This window comes from Ochotona princeps, chromosome 7 (genome assembly GCF_030435755.1).
Source record: "Ochotona princeps isolate mOchPri1 chromosome 7, mOchPri1.hap1, whole genome shotgun sequence".
Taxonomy (NCBI): Eukaryota; Metazoa; Chordata; class Mammalia; order Lagomorpha; family Ochotonidae; genus Ochotona; species Ochotona princeps.
In genome coordinates, this window is record NC_080838.1 from 82,996,031 (window position 1) to 83,013,530 (window position 17,500).

The 17,500-nt window shown below is 47.3% G+C and overlaps 1 protein-coding gene across 1 annotated transcript in view; it reads left to right on the forward strand.

The window, feature by feature from the left end:
* The window catches only part of SCFD2 (sec1 family domain containing 2), a 270,254-nt gene that overhangs the window by 183,218 nt on the left and 69,536 nt on the right, over positions 1-17,500 (forward strand). The gene's annotated exons all lie outside the window — the stretch shown is intronic.

Consider the following 17,500-nt stretch of genomic DNA (forward strand, 5'->3'; position numbering starts at 1 on the left):
CTGGAAGCTATGTCACACACCAGCTTTGACAGAACCTCCAGTGAACCCAGCCCTGGGTGGGCAGCAAGATGTGGGCATCCACAGCCCTCGTGGGAAGAGCCTCCATGGCTACCTGCTCCAAGGGGGTGTCTAGGGGGAACCCAAAACACAGACTGCTGTAATCCAAACAGAAGAACGGGACCCATGCTGCTGGAAATAGAGGGAAGAGGAATGTATCACAGAGTACCAAAGAATGGGATGTGGCTGCTCTGAGAGTGTGTGGAAGTTTGAAGCTGTGGGCAAGAGGCTGGTCTCAAATAAAGTGTTAAAATGAAACTTGACTCTTCCAAGGGTTATAATAAAACTAGAGAAGTGATGAGGTTCTTAGCAAAGTGCAAGGAAAACATGAGGTTTTAAAAATTCCCAGTTGGGGGCCCGGCACTGTGGCCTAGCGGCTAAAGTCCTCACCTTGAACTCCCCGGGATCCCATATGGGTGCCAGTTCTAATCCCGGCAGCTCCATTTCCCATCCAGCTCCCTGCTTGTGGCCTGGGAAAGCAGTGGAGGATGGCCCAAAGCTTTGGGACCCTGCACCAGTGTGGGAGACTTGGAGGAAGAGGTTCCTGGTTCCTAGCATCGGATTGGCGCGCATCGGCCCATTGCGGCTCAGTTGGGGAGTGACCCATCGGATGGAAGATCTTCCTCTCTGTCTCTCCTCCTCTGTATATCTGGTTGTAATAAAAAAAAAAAAATTCCCAGTTGGGGTCTGCTCCCCCTGTAACACTGGCATCCCATATGAATGTCGGTTTGTTTCTTGGCTGCTCCACCTTCAGCTCTGGCCTGGGAAGGCAGCAAATGATGGCCCAGCACCTTAGATCCCTACATCCACTTGGGAGGCCAGGAAGAAGCTCCTGGCTCCCAGCTTCAAAGCTCAGCTCTGGCCATTTAGGGAGTGAACCGGCAGATGGAAGTGCTCTCCCTCTCTCTGTGAAAATTCACCTTTTGAAAATTTTTTTCAGTATTGGTGTTACAAAATGAGAACCCTAAGGGTGTGCCAAGCAACTGACAGATAAGCAGGTTGGTACACAATCTCCGTGACCCCAGAAGCCAGGAGTCATCCTCCGGGAGATGCCTGCCTCCAAGAGAGGTTCTGAGTCATTCATTCCTGCCTTGCTGATTTCTCAGAAGAGGACCGAACCTCTCCATCAGTAGCTCCTGTCCACAGTTGTGAGGCAGAGCCATTGAAAGCCAAGGGGCAGAGCCGGCCAAGGCCTTGGGCGTCCAAGCACTGCTTCTAGACCTCTGCCCTGGAAGTCCAGAAAGGGGAGAGAAGTGTTCTGCAGAGTGAAGGGCTACTCCAGTTGGCCTTGCAGCTTCAGTTTGGAATTTGCCTTCTTTCTGGAACAGAAACATCTCTTGGACTGACCCGCCTTGCATTCTGGAAGCCTGTGGCTTGGTTTGGCTCGCAGCTGATGAGAAAGTTTGCCTTAGCATGAAACAATCCTACTTTGAGTCTGATCCAAGTGATAGTTATAGGAAATTGGAAGGTTAAACTCATTGTTGATTGCAGAACTAATGAAGACTTTCGTGGCTGCTGGGATGTTATGAGGGCTTGGCATGTGAGAAAAACATGACTTGGGGGGGTGGCAGGATGCTATGGACAAAGTCTGTGTGCCTCCATACTCATATGCTGAGATTCCAAACTCCAGGGATTGCATTAGAGAAGAGGCCCCTGCTGGGGGACCAGTGCATTGGGGGACAGCCTCACAAAGGAAGCCCAGAGAATTTCCTCCCTTCTCTGCCATGTGTGGACACAACAAGAAGATGGCAGTGTGTGAGGCAAAAATGGGCCCTCCAGTCAGCCAGCACTTTGATCTGGGACTCCCAGCACACAGAGCTGAGAAATAAGGTTCTGTTCTTTATACACCACCCAGCTACCCAGGCTCCACAGCTGTAAAACAGCTTGGACAAATATCTGCTAAAATGCTTTGCCCACTTTTTAATTGAATTGTTTATCTTACTTTATTGTTGAGTTGTTAGAGTTCTTTATATATTCTGACCACTAGACAGTTTTCAAATTTATGATTAGCAAATATTTTCCCCAGTTCTTTGAATTGTCTCTTTCCTTCCTTGCTAATGTCTTTTGAAGCAGAAGAGTTTTAAATGTTGTTGAAATCCAATTATCCTCATTTTTAAAAGCACAAAATTCTTTGTGAAATTTTCATTATGAAAAAAGTAGCTAAACATAAATGCAGGAATTCTTACAGTTATTTCTCTGACAAATAACTGTAAGGCAGCTTACAATTGTTCTATTGTCACAAAAGCTAAAATTTTTCAGTTCTGTTCTGTAGTAACAAAAGATATTTACAAAATGGGCAAATTAAAGAATTCACAGAAGACACCAAATTCCTTTTGTCATGAGACATTTTAACAAAAGATTTCTTTCTCTATGAAAGTTAGGAGGTAGTTGCTTGAAAAAGCATCAAAGCACAGCTAAGAGCTTTGGGCCACCTGTGGATGGCCTGTTGGTAGACTTTCCACATTTTTAAATTAGTTTTAGAATCCACAGCTGAAAAAAAGAGGTGAATATTACTAATCTACAGAACATCTTTGCCTGCCATCATTTCTGAATATGTGGGGTTACACAAACATTATTTCCCCTGTGACATTTCAAACTACACTCAACTGTTAAAAGAAAATTAATTTTACAGACATCTGTGCCAATATATATACATTGACTCCTTCCACGGAGAGTTCTAACAGCCAGAACTCCGCGTTGGTCCAAGTAAAATATGCGCTGCTCGCTTCCAAGTGCCGTATGGCTCTGCAATGGAAACAAGCTGGAGCTGCTTGGACGGACCGTCGGAGACTGGGATGCCTGGGTGGCAGGGGCTCTCGTGTGGCCCAGGGGATGTTGTGAAAGCCCTTCCCAGCCAGCTGTGGCTGTATCTGCTCTTCCACTGGAGGCCGGTCAGAACAAGGAGGACAAGAGAAAGCCAGTTTGGCAAGACAACAAGAAATAAGAAATCCAGAATAAATATCTTCCCACAAACAATGGGATTTTCTGTTGCATTCTCGTCGTCCGTGGTAACAACTCTCAGACAACACGCCTGTGTGTTAGACACAGGGAAAATGCCAGAAGAGACACAGTGAAGGAGAAAAACAAAGTGGAAGAAAGTTGTCTGAATGCTTGCTTTCTTGTAAGGCAGAGCCTTTCCATGAGGCCAGAGACCGCGTCTGCTTCACTCTTGGTGCTGACTCGTGTGCAGAGTGGGACAGGATCCTGAGATCCCGCCACAGAGCAGTGTGCTAAATGCAAATAGCTATGGTGTGTGTCCTGGGCTGTGTCGCCTGTGCCGAGTGCACGAGGCAGTGCCATTGCAGAGTGGGGTCTTTACTGCCTGTCCACTCACTGAGTCAGTCAACATCCGTGCCTGTTAGGGCCAGGGATACAGCTGTAAACAAAGCAAGCATGGAGCCTCGCCCTCTCCGAGCTCACAGCTGAATGCTGGTGAGAGCTGCTAAGCCACGTGTGTAGACTTTGTATGGCTCCTGTATGGTCTTCACACAAACCCTACAGGGTAAGCACTGCCACTACCCCAGCGCATAGATGAGACGTTTGGGAGTCAGAGGCTCCAGCACAGGCCCACCTACTCACAGGACCTCCATGAAGCTGTCATGGTGTCACAAAGCAACTCTGAGCCCCGCTGATCACTTCAGGATGGCGGTCATACAAAGCGTGCTAAACCACCTCGTCCTGCCTTCCCTCTCATGTCACTCACACAGGAACCGAAACACTTCCACACGTAGACAGCTTAAGCCCTTGGGCTTAAGAAAGGAAGATTTCGGGCCCGGCAGCGTGGCCTAGCGGCTAAAGTCCTCGCCTTCAAAGCCCCGGGATCCCATATGGGCGCCAGTTCTAATCCGGGCAGCTCCACTTCCCATCCAGCTCCCTGCTTGTAGCCTGGGAAAGCAGTTGAGGATGGCCCAATGCATTGGCACCCTGCACCCGCGTGGGAGACCCGGAAGAGGTTCCTGGTTCCTGGCTTCGGATTGGCGAAGCATCGGCCCATTGCGGCTCACTTGGGGAGTGAATCATCGGGCGGAAGATCTTCCTCTCTGTCTCTCCTCCTCTGTGTATATCTGGCTATAATAAAATGAATAAATCTTTAAAAAAAAAAAAAAGAAAGGAAAATTTCCTTCCCACGGTCCTAGGAAGCACCTGGATGGCGCATCCCCAGGCTTACTGTGCACAGGCCACCAGAACACAGTGTGGCTGACCCAGCAACCCTCCTGATGCCCTCAGAGCAGCAGGTGGCCCAAGCCAGGCATACTCAGTGTCAGGAAACAACTCCTTGGGCACTTGGCCCACAAAGGCACCCCCCAGGTGGTAGCTGGCGTCCCCCATGAGTGTCTTACTATCTCAGGCAGTTCTACCCATCCACCCTCGCACCTAGGGTCAGCTGGGTGGCCTGCCCGGAGTGTTGTGGTATCCACAGCTCAGTGAGGCACCAGAACACCACCCAGGCATCCTTGGGACATTGAAGCCTGCAGGCCCAGGCCCCTGCATGCCAAGTCTGGCCTCTACAAGACTCTGAGACCCCAACAGATACCCCACAGCCGTAGAGGGCATGATGCCACACTCACCCAGGCCACTAGGATAGCCGTAACATCACATGGAACAGACTGATTTGCAACACTCCAATCCAGAGACATTGTGCCCACAGCCACCAGGCAGGTGCATGCCAGCTGGCAGCAGCATCACATAGTCTTTCAAGCTGAAACACGCTGTGGACACGTGGTCAGTCTGGATTACAGCTGCAGGAGTTACAGGTGCCACAGTAAGACATCCACCTGCAGTCAAAGGCAGTGCAGCATGAAGACCACCCTAAACCTGGCACCAGCCCGGCAAGGCACAGGGCAAAGGCAGTGCAGCATGATACCACCCTAAACCTGGCACCAACCCGGCAAGGCACAGGGCAAAGGCAATGCAGCATGATACCACCCTAAACCTGGCACCAGCCCGGCAAGGCACAGGGCAAAGGCAATGCAGCATGATACCACCCTAAACCTGGCACCAGCCCGACAAGGCACAGGGCAAAGGCAGTGTAGCATGAAGACCACCCTAAACCTGGCACCAGCCCGACAAGGCACAGGGCAAAGGCAGTGTAGCATGAAGACCACCCTAAACCTGGCACCAGCCCGACAAGGCACAGGGCAAAGGCAGTGTAGCATGAAGACCACCCTAAACCTGGCACCAGCCCGACAAGGCACAGGCAAAGGCAAGCAATGTGAAACCTCCCAAGGCAAAGAAAAGGAGACCAAAGAATTGAAAAGAGTGATGTTAAGAGAACTTAAGGAGATAGGATAGAATACAGGCAGACATGAAATTAGGAAGACAGTTCAACCAAGAAATAGCAGGAAAAAGAATTAATCAACATCTTACAGCTAAAGAACTGAGTCAGCAGAATGTTACAATTCCTTGACTGCCTTGACTGCCTCAACAGCTGAACAGATCAGACAGAAGAATTTCTCAGCTTTAAAGGCAAGTCTTTGAAATAATCCAGTGAAGACAAAAAAAAAATGGAAAAACAACAAACAGAGCCTCCAGGACTTATGGGACATCATTAAGCAAGCCAGCAGTCACTTTATGAGTGTTACATAAGAAGAATAAAAGGAAAAAGGCCTAGAAAACCTCTTCAATAGGCTTCTTGCTGGAAATTTCCAGGGCCTGATACAGTAGCCTAGTGGCTGAAGTTCTCACCTTGTATGTGCCAGGATCCCCTACGGGCACCAGTTCTAATCCCAGCAGCCCTGCTTCCCTTCCAGCTCCCTGCTTATGGTCTGGGAAAGCAGTCAAGGATAGCCCAAAGCCTTGGGACCCTGCACCTGCATGAGAGACCCAAAAGAGGCTCCTGGCTTCAGATCGGCTCAGCTCCAGCTATTGTGGCTGCTTGGGGAGTGAATCATTGCATGGAAGAGCTTCCTCTCTGTCTCTTCTCCTCTCTGTGTAACTGACTTTTTAATAAAGATAAATCTTTAAAAAGAAAAATGTTCCAAATTTGGGGAAAGATGTGGATGTCGAAGTGTAGGCAGGAAAGTCAAAGGACTCATGAAAGACATGACTAAACAGAGTTCTCTCTGAGGTGTCAAAGATGCTGCTGAGACAGGGCGGGAGAGGAAAGGTCGCTCGGAAGGCAGTTCTGTTTATTCGGATGGTACACTGCTCGGCAGAAGCTTCATGGCCCCAAATAGACTGAGGCTCAGCAGCTGAAGTAAAACAGAAAGTGTTGCTGGAAGCTGGCATCGGCCGCGACGCTGGGACTCTGCTCTGCAATGGGGCGTGGCCATCTTCACCCCAGACCAGGTGCCTGGCCCCGTGTCTCGCTCTTGGTCTAGGAGGATGGTTCAGGACATTGTTACTATTCGTTAGTGTTGTTCAGTGTGGTGAAGGTGGACCAAGCCTTGACTAGCACAGAAACAGTGAGGCATTTGTCAAAGCAAGGTGTAAATATTACTGGAGCTCTTCCATGGCTTGTTTAGGAAGCTAATGGGATGCGGAACAAAGGGAAGTTAGATCTCAGGACTGGAGCGAGCCCCTGAGGGAATCGTTCCTAACACGGTTAGAGAGCACTGTTCTGTTGAAATAGCTGCATTCCTGGGGAGGACCCCTGAGCTGCCAGGAGACCCTAACGTTAGAGATGGCCCAACTTGTGCCCTCCAGGCTGCAGCCCCCAGGCCTGCTGAGGGAGGGTCTTCATGAGCAGAAAGCACATGGGGAGGCTCGTGCCACAGGCTCCTGGGCCAGGGCTTGGTGTATGCCCAGCCATGTGCACAATGACATGGCGCTTCTGGATTTTTTTAAGATTTGTTTAGTTTTATTGGAAAGGCAGATCAAATTTATGAAGAGGAGAAACAAAGCAAAAGATTTTCCATCTGCTGGTTCACTCCCGAAGTGGCTGCAGTGATCCGAGCTGAGCTGATCTGAAGCCAGGAGCCAGGAGCCTCTTCCGGGTCTCCCACACGGGTGAAGGATCCCAAAGCTTTGGACCATCCTCTACTGCTTTCTCAGGCCACAAGCAGGGAGCTGGATGGGAAGTGGAGCGGGCAGGACACGAACCGGCGCCCGTATGGGGTCCCAGTGCTTGCAAGGGAAAGATTGAGCCAGTGAGCTATTGTGCTGGGCCCGACTTGGAGTTTGTAAATAAGAGCACTGAGCAGGCTGATTGTTTTCACGTCCTGTTCTCCTGAAGGAAACCATGATGTATCCCAGATGGGGAGGAGGCAGGACCCAAGGCAAACTGGGAGAGGGTGCAGCCTCGGGTCCCTGACCGCCCACGGTTGCAAGGCTCCTGCAGTTGGATGCAGAGCTACGTTCCAACAGCCAGAGCTGGCAGGTGTTTGTCCCTCGCAGCCTCTGCAGTTATGTTGGTGACTGTGATGAGGCCCCGAGGCCAGCGAGTTGGGAGCCAGGCTGCCCTTCAGTCACGCGCCGGCCCCTGGCAGCCACCGCTGCAGGTGGGACAGCTCCTCAGGCCGTGCTGTCTTTGCAGCTTTCTGTGCAAGGGTATGGTTTTCATCAGCCTCCGTGCTGTAGACAGCACCTACTTCGTAAGATTGCATTTGCTTTTTTAGCCAAAAGAAAGTAACAAAAGATTATGGGGGCATAAAAGACGCCTTCAGAAGGCACTGCAGGGGCTGGAGCACCCACCCAGGCATCCTGTGCAAAGGTGCATCTGTGGTAGTGGCCTCTTCTGGGAAAGCAGGAGAATTCAGACTGGGAGCAGCGACCTTTTCCCAGGCTCAGGTGTCATGAGGTCCCATTGAGAAATGGAACTTTGTTACCGTAAACTGCTTCGCCTGTTCTGACTGGAAGCAGCCCTGTCCATCCACGCTGCTTTGCCCACTCGTGCCCCATGTCTGATGACAGGAAAAAATCATGCCTTGTGCCGTGTTTCCTCAGTGTCTTGATCGCGCGTGCAGGGGCAGCCTAGTGTAGGATGCTTGGGATGCAGGCCGCTGAGAGGGGCTCCTGTGAGGGACTTTGCAGACACCACAGCAGCCCCGCCAGCCCCGTGAGGCCAGCCTTAGCCACGGCGCAGCAAACGAGGGACTCTCAAAGCTTGCTGGGTTTCCAGAGGGAGAAGCAGCCTGTGTGTTGCATCATGTGTACGCAGTGGGAGTAGAAGGACTTCAGATCAGCTCAGCTCCATCTGCAGTAGCCATTGGGGAGTGAGCCAGCAAAGGAGGCTCGCTCTGACTCTCCCTCTCTCTCTCTAACTCTTTCAAGTAAAAATAAATCTTTTTAAAAAAAAAGTTGGCTCCTACTCACCCTCCCACTGACCTGCAGTGGTCAGTGTGTTCCCAGCTTGCTTCTGTGGTCACATGAGCCTTGATACGAGCACATAAACGTTTTGGAGTTTCGTTGCTTAATTTTGTTTTTAAAACTTGTGATTCTTGGGCCCGCCCGGCGGCGTGGCCTAGCGGCTAAAGTCCTTACCTTGAATGTGCCAGGATTTCATATGGGTGCCGGTTCTAATCCCAGCAGCTCCACTTCCCATCCAGCTCCCTGCTTGTGGCCTGGGAAAGCAGTTGAGGACAGCCCAAAGCCTTGGGACCTTGCACCAGCGTGGGAGACCTAGAAGAAGTTCCTGGCTCCTGGCCTCAGGTAGGCGCAGCACCAGCTGTTGTGGTCCCTTGGGCAGTGAATCATCAGACGGAAGATCTTCCTCTCTGTCTCTCCTCCTCTCTGTATATCTGACTTTGCAATGGAAATAAGTGAATCTTTATAGAAGAAAGAAAGAAAGGATGGATGGGTGGGCGGGGCTGGTACAGTTGTGACAGGTTAATTGCCACCTGTGGCATCCCATAGGGAAAGCAGTGGAGGTGGTTCAAATCCTTGAGCCCCTGTGCTAACCTGGGAGACTAAGAAAAATGTCCAGGTTCCTGGATTTGGACTAGCCCAGGTCCTGCCATCACAGCCCTTTGGGAAGTAAACCAGAAGATTGAAGATCTCTTTCACTGTTTCTCTCTCTGCAGTTCTTTCAAATAAAAATATAAATCAGTCTTTAAAGATTTAGAAAAGAAAGGACTCATCCATTCATTTGACAGGCAGAGTGATAGAGAGCGAGGTCTGTGCACTGGTTCACTCCCTGCAGCGCTCAGGGCTTCATGAGGCTGAAGCTAGAGGCAGGAGCTCCATCCTGGTCCCTCACGTAGGTGGCAGGGCCCCAGCACCTGGGCTGTCGTCTGCTGTCTTCCAAGATGTTTAAGCAGGAGGCTGGATCAGAATTGGAACAGCTGGGTCTTGAACCTGCACTTCAGTGCGGGACACCTGCATCCCGAGCAGTAGCCATCTCCCGCCCCCCACCCCCGTGGAATTCTAGCCGCTGAGTCTGTTAGTAGTAGATTCACCTACAAGTAACAAACACCGGAACATTAACTGTACCTTAATAAAAAGAAAGTTCATTTCCCTCCGCCATGCCCAAACTCCTGGGGTAAGCCACCTGTGACAGGTATGGCAGCTCCATGCTCGTCAGGCATGTCTTGTTGTTCATGTCACTCAGCCTGTGGCTTTGCTGTCATAGGTCAAAATGACAGTTGGGGCTCCACTTTGTAATACCAACACTCAAACCACCAGGAAGGCTAGGGAAGCAGGGAGTGGCAGAGGGCATGCTACCAGCCTTGAGGATACATGCTTGCAGTTGAATTGGACATCCATGCCTACACCTCATTAACCACATTGAGGAATGTGGTCTTTTTTCCTGCAGTTACTTACTAACTGGAAGTGCGAAGTGCATGATGGGAGAATTCTGTGTGACACAGCAACGTGAATACTAGGGTACTTTGCTGGGAAAAAATGGAATTAAAGGGCAAGTTTATTTTGGTGCACAGATGTTTTAAAGTCTGTGCACATTTGTCCATAGTCCTCATTTCTAGGAACTTTGGAAGACCCCTTTTATTTCTCATTTAGAATTTTAGATTTCATCATAATATTAACCAAGTGTTATGATTTATGAACATTTAGAAAAAACGGTTCCAAAGTGAACTCATCCGTTTTATTATGTAAATCAAAAGAATAAAAATACCCTGCTAGTGTTTGTTCTGTGGGTGTTGTGACTGGAGGGCGGGGCAGTCAGCAGCCCCGTGGAGGGCACTGACACAGCCTCAGCACCACTGGATAATGGCTGCTTGTTAATGGAATATGCCCCTTAGGTCTCATTAGCATCTCTACTGCCTGTGATCTGCTATTAGAAAGTTGCTAAACATCTGAAGCATTCGTCCGCACCCTCCTTCTCTCCCATCATTTTGGATGGTGATCAAGACTTTCTGAAAATTGACTTTTGCCCTACATGATTAATTTCCAATTAATAAGCCTAATCAACATCTTTTCTTAGTTTAATTGGATTTTTTGGTTTTAGTGCTTTATCCTTTGTCCATGTCTTCTAATCTTTTTATTTTCATGTTTTGTTTTTGTTTCAAATCACACTTGCCAAACAACACATAAAATGTCAAAAATTCCAATTTAATTCATTGCAGAAATAAGAAACTGATAAAACCAACTCTAACAAAGTAAATCAATTTTAGACATTTTAATGGTTTTGTTTTTGTTTTTATTGTGCATAGTTATGTTTATGCAGAAATTTGTAGCTATAAATGGTTGGGTCAACTAGTGTCTACTAAGAAGTTCCCCTCGTTAGAAAAAAACCCAGATGTCAACAGTTAAGCCTGTGACAACCCCCCCACCGCCAGCAAATGGCTGCACTAAATTAACTGTCAAGTGAAATGATTTCTGTATTGAGAGCAGTTAATCACGCAGTTGTACAAACCAGTGTTGATTGACACAGAGCTGCACAGGAGTGGAAAGTCAGAAAGCAGGTCCTCTCGCTGTGTCAGGAGGCAAGCAGTATTCCAGCCAGGAACATGGCAGCACGCAGGGGGCAACTGCTGTCCTTGAGTGATGGAGCTTAGTGGTGATGTTTTACTTTCTGAAATTTCTTTTCTGTATCGTCTGGATATTTATAGAACCATGTTGTGTTACTGTTATTGTTGGAGAGAACTGACAAGCACGATTGTTCCCTTTTTACAAAAAAAAAAAAAATGATAAGAAAACCAGCCAACAATGGTAGCCTTCCGCCCACTAACACAGCTCTATTCTCATAACATCAAGTAGCAACTTAACAAGTTAAAGGTAATGCTCCAGGCCTCAGCTCCAGCCCAGAGGGAGCGAGTATAAAAGGAAGCTTGACCCGCAGCCCCCTCCTGGACAGAGCTGCTGCTCCGGGCTCCCAGTGGCTGGACCGTGTGAGGCAAGGGGAATGGCGGTAAGAAGGGAAAGCACAGTAGTGGCAGAATGTGGGTTACAAGTCTGTCTCCTGGAGTTCCTGCTCCGTGTTAGTGAGGATGTGCCTCGCCTGGCCCAAAGTGTGAGGTCCGCTCAGCAGACACTGCCCAGCAACTCACTGCGACTTTTGTGCCCTATGGAAGCAAGAATAAACTGGCCACATAAGTCCTGCCTGGGCAGTTCTTTTCCTGAGGTCCCCAGAGGGTCCTTCAGCTGAATCCGAGCCTCACAGATGGAAGTTCTGTGTGTGCTGCTGTGTGCACCCTGCGAACCAGCCAAAGCCTTCTATGAGGTGTCTGTGCCTTTACCCTGGAGAGTGCCACCCAGCAGTCTGGATTTCTGCCCCACATGACTCACTGCATGCTGGAACACCACTCAAGGTGGGGAGAAGGACTGCCAAACCCATTCATCCTGTGCTGGCCCTGGGCTCTATGTAGCCGCCAACAGTTCACCAGAGACCACAGGAAGAGCTTGTCTTCACCCCGATTGGCCAACACAGGCCACCTTGTGAAAAGATGAAAATAGTGTGTTACTCTTTGCCTCCTACAAAGTGCTGTTCTTTAAGAGATGCAAAAAAAAATGATTTGGAGAGAAGAAATGCTTGTAGTTCTACAAATAAATATTGAATACTCACCCAGGAGACGCTATTTACATATATAGTTTGCTCACTCATGCAATGAAATATTAGACTGGCATAGAAATAATGCTGAAGCGACAAGATGGCAGGATAGGGTAAGGACATGTTTAAACAGACGGAGAAATATGAGCCAGTGTGAAGCAAAGAGGGCACATTCCGGAGAATAGGAGAGGACAGAACAACAGCAGAGGGGCACATGGAGACTGACAGACACAGCAAAGCAACGAAAACAGTGTGGTGTTGCAGTGACTGATACCCCAGTAACATTCAGCAAGTGGCGATCCAAACTGCACCTGCAGCCAGAACTCCACCAGCAACAAGGTGGGACCCAGACATCTACCGGGAGCTCAGGAGGTGAACCCAGACAAAGAACTGCCCGTCCTGCTGGTCTGTTTGATTTGACCAGGAGCAGAGACAGAGCAACAGATCCCAAACGGGCAGTGCAAGAACAGGGTGGATTTCACAGCCCAGTCAGCCCCCTACACCTGAATTGGACACCAGTTTGTGTAAGGAGGCAAAGGCAAGGGAAAGGACTGAGCACATGCTGAGCAGGGGGTGAACTCATTTCTGACTCAGTGAGCTTCAACAAGGTGTCATGCTGCAGGTTCCACCTAAGATAGGTCTGGGTAGCTGTCAGACCTGATGGCCAGCAGATCAAGAACTCCAGTAGTGGTACGTCAGGCGCCATTTTGTACACTGTGGCAAAAGTTTAGGACTACAGGGGACAACAGTGAGCTGAGCATGTGCTGAGCTTGGCGAGAACACACTGAGCTCAGTGCATTGCACTGGTAAACACAGGAAAATAATACCGACTATGGCATCGGATAGGTCAAAACAAGTCCGTGTGGCACCCAGAACTAATGGCCAACAGGTTCCGGCAAGATCAGCATCACCAGCAACCTAGTTGCTATATAGGGTACCCAATGTCTCCCTCATCCTGGAAACTGCTCCAACCGGAAGTGGCAAAAAGGCTGTACAGACAAGTGTGCAGCCTCAAAATGGTATCACAGGAGGAGGAGACAGGTGAGCCAGGAGCCAGGACCAGTGAACAGACACCATGGTGGAAATCTGACATAAGACCTGGAACTTGCTGGAGGGAATGGTACAAGTGACTGCAAACAAAGAGCCATGTACCAACTGCAATAAGTAAAATCAAACTGTAGACCTGTGGGTGACACAGCTTAGAAACCTGTCCCAAGGAGAAGAATCTGATAACCAGAAGTACAATGACCAAGAGCAAAAGAAGAGACAAAGGTACAATGAATATTACTGAAGACTCCCCTGCAAAGGTGCAAAACCCTTTGCCAACCTCAGAGTTCACTGAGGAAGACATCGAGAATATGGGGGACACAGAATTCAAACACTTGTTATAAAACTTCTTAACAACAAGAAGCATGTAAAGGAGGCATTCAAGGAATTTCAGGAATGTGTCACACTGGAAATGAATCAAATGAAAGCTGTTATGTCAGAAAATAAAAATACAGTGGAGTAAATTAAAAGCACAGTGGAGAGTCTCCAAAATAGAATGAAGCAAGTAGAATAAAGAATCTCAGAATTGGAAAATACTTCCTGTCACCAGGGAGAAACACACAGAAAGCTGGAAGCAGAGCTGGATCAGGCTAAAAAAAAGTATTCCAGAATGCAAAGACACTATAGAAGGCCAAATGTAAGAGTTATGGGAGTCCCAGAAGGTGCAGAAAGAGAAGCTGGGTTTACAAATGTGTTTAATGAAATAATAAGGGAAATTGTCCTAATCTGCAGAAAGAATTGGGAAACAATATCCAGGAGGGGCAGAGAACTCCCAACAGGGTTGACCAAAAGAGATCTTCACCAAGACACATGATCATCAAACTCTTTAATTGATCATAAGGGAAAGATCCTTAAATGTGCACATGAAAAAATCAACTGACATATAAAGAGATGCCAGTCAGACTCACAGGAGACTCTCACAAGAAGCTCTACAGGCCAGAAGAGAATGGAGCAACATATTCCAGATTCTAAAAGCAAAAAAATGGCCTAGGATAACGTACTGAGCAAAATGTTCCTTTGTCTTTGAAAGTGAGATAAAATTCTTCCACAGTCGATGAAAGTTAAAAGTATATGCCTCTTCCAAAACTGCCCTATTAATGATACTTAAAGATTTCTCTTGACAGAGAAAAGGTATAGCGCCCACCAAAATCAAAGGCAAATGCAAAGAACATCCCAATAAAATAACAACAGAAGACTAAATCAATGAACAACCCATTGCTAAATGACAGAACCAAATTACTACCCATTTATATTAACCCTGAATGTAAATGGCTTCAACTCATCACTCAAATGTTGTAGATTAGTAGGCTGAATTTAAAAACACAGCCTACAGGAGACACATATCACCAACCAAGACAGTGGAAACTATACCGCATGGGTTTTGATGTTTTCTGTTAGTTTCACCTCTTCAAAACACTTTCTTCTGATTAAATGCTTCAGTGACTCATAGATCATTCAGTAGCGTCATTTTCTTCAAGAAGGTTCTTGATTTTCTTTTTCATTTCTTCAGTGACACATTTGTCATTCAGTAGCATGTTATTTAACTTCATGGTGTTGCTAACTTCTTTTTTTTTTCTTCCTGTTGATTTTGTTTTGTGACTTTTCATTTAAGGGTATGTACAGTAACTGTGTAATGGAGGCTGTCATATCCAGATGTGAGGATTCAATGCAGTATGCATCTCTATGTCCAGGGAAGATGGACTCCCAATGAAACTGTTTACTGTATCTTGACAATAGGATGCTGGACTCTGCCATTGTCCATGCCCGCAATGATGGACACATGACTGTGTGTGCAGAACTATAGTAATGATGTAGGGGAACTCAGTGAGGGGGGAGGGAGTTGGGGAGGGATTGAAGGAAATGCCAGGGCCTATGGAACTGCATCATAAAATGATAATAATAAAAAGAAGTAAAAAAAATTAAAAAGAGCAAAAGGTTGGAACCATTTCTCTTTCATCTGTGATGAAATTGTGATGCTCAGTGCTCATTTGACTGAGCTTGTTTACTCATCTTCCTAGAGAATGGCTTTTTCTTGTTTCAATTTGCATGGTTTTGATTTGAAATTAATTATTTTTGCTGTGAATTCTACCTTTTTGCACTTTCTAGTCATTTGTATCTTTTTCAATAAGTCCTCATTAATTGATCATTCGTAAGAGACTCTTTGATTGCTTATAAGCAGCTGAGGTTGTAAATGTCCGTTCCAACACTGTGTTTGCTCCATCTGTTGGTAATGATGTTCCTGTTTTCATTGTCGTTTCTTCAGCGCCTCATGGATCATGCAGCAGGTCCAGTGTCTACTGGCTGTGTGTTTAAGGGCATGTATAATAGAAGTGTAGCGGAGACTGACATGCTCAGATGTGGAGATACAGTGCAGTGTGTCTCTCTGCGTCCAGACCAAACATGGACTCCCAGGGAAACAGTTGAAAGTATCTGACAGTAGCGTGCTGGAGCCCCCGACACTGTAGGCATGGACCTCCAATGTCAGGAGCCACTTCAACAGCAGAATGATGGACTTATGACTGTTTATAAGGAGGAAATCAATAGGCAGGGAGAGGTCTTGGGGAGGGGAATGGGAAATCCCAGAGCCTATGGAACTGTATCATAAAATAATTAAAAAGACAATTAAAAAAAGGAATAATACTGAAGAAAATATAATGCAAAGGGCTTGGTGCATTAGCCTGGCAGCTAAAGTCCTCGTCTTACATGCGTCAGGATCCCATATGGGCAACAGTTCTTATCCTGCCTGCTCCACTTCCCATCCAGCTCCCTGCTTGTGTCCTAGGAAAGCAGTCGAGGATGGCCCAAAGCCTTGGGACCCTGCACCTGCATGGGAGACCTGGAGGAGGCTCCTGCCTCCTGGCTTCGAATAGGCTCAACTCCAGCCATTGCAGCCGCTTGGGGAGTAAATGAATTGATAGAAGATTTTCCTCTCTGTCTCTCCTCTCTGTATATCTGACTTTGCAATAAAAATAAATTAAAGCTTAAAAAAATAAAGTGCAAAGATGACCAGAATATTGTACATTACGAGTAAATCATCATACACTTAACCAAATGTTGTAAAGATTGTTATCTCAGGTTCATTTTGAACAATGAAAAAAGGTACAAACGTTGAAAGCAAGCAGCAGCACACTCCTCGTGGCTATCTCAGGAGGATCATCATGCTTGCATTTTCCTCCTCCTCGTTCTCTCGCTGCGTCTCTCCCCAGCCCTTTCATCTTTTTTATTCTATTCCCTATTTTCAAAATGAACAAAGAACAGTTTCATTTAGAATCAGTTTATCAGTTCCTGTACTTATCCGCAGTAGAAATCTGCCAGCTCCTTTGCAACATGAGACACAGCTGGGATGAGTGCTTCGGAGCAGTCTGCAGGCAGGGCAGGATCTGGGAGGGCAACAAGGACTTCCCCTTGGCCAGAGACCCCAGCTGAGCCTGCGGATGACTCACAGTGAACTGGGCAGAGAGAGCCATGGGCTGTCCAGGAGCTGCGTGTGCTAAGCTCTGGCTGGTGGTGGCGTGCAGAAAGGGGCTCCTGCCCCGTGGAGAGAAGCCTGCAGTCCCCACCACCCCACAGGAGCTGGCCAGGTGCCTGTGACAGCCCTTTTAGGGCTCTCATTGTTTTTACAGCTGCACCGGTGGGTATCAAGGCAATCACAGAGAAAGCAGGCACACACTGGCCATTGTGACTTTGATTGCTAAGTCGTGCTATCCCCTGGTGCCTGCTAGTGCACCTTGATAATTATCAAATGAGGACAGAAGGTCAGGCACTCGAACTTGGCCTGTTAATACTGTGATTCTTGGGCAGCTTGTAATTTTGCCGAACACCACGGCTTTGATTTCACTACAAGCCAGAGCAGGCCGAGTCTGGGCCACAGGGTGTTTTCTTTGTCACTCTTTGATAAGGTAAAATGTTTTGTCAAGCACCGCGTGTTTCAGGCTTGAATTTAGAGAACTTCAAAGACAGATAGTGCTGGTCAGAGCATTCATCTGTGGTTATTTCCATGGCAAGATGTTTATACTAAATCTCAGAACAGTAAAGGAATGTTTTTACTTCAATGAGGAGTTCCAGAATATTCTAGTGGTCTTGCCATTCACTCGTGTTGCTTAAAGCTTTATTTCTGTGTAAGAGGTGTTCAGTGAATATGGTAGTAAGAAACTGCTTCTACGGTATTTGTTGTTTTTATTCCAGGGTTTGGTTGGCCCTGGAGTTTTCTTCTTTAAAACCTTCAGTCAGCAGTTTTATTCATTCAAAATATAAGATGTAGTGTGAGTGTTAGAACTATTGAGAAATGATGAACACGTTTGTCATACATAGAATGGCAACAGGGGATGTTGTGTCTGTTGACTTTTTTTTTTAACTAAAAAGAAACCAAATTCTCATTTTGATAAGATATGGTCACAAAAACCAAATTTAAAAAATGGTTATATAGTTTTTCCCGTAAGATAGGACTGTTTGGAATGAAACAGTAATGCTATTGAATAATGTTGACCTACAAGATCCTGTGACACACTTTGA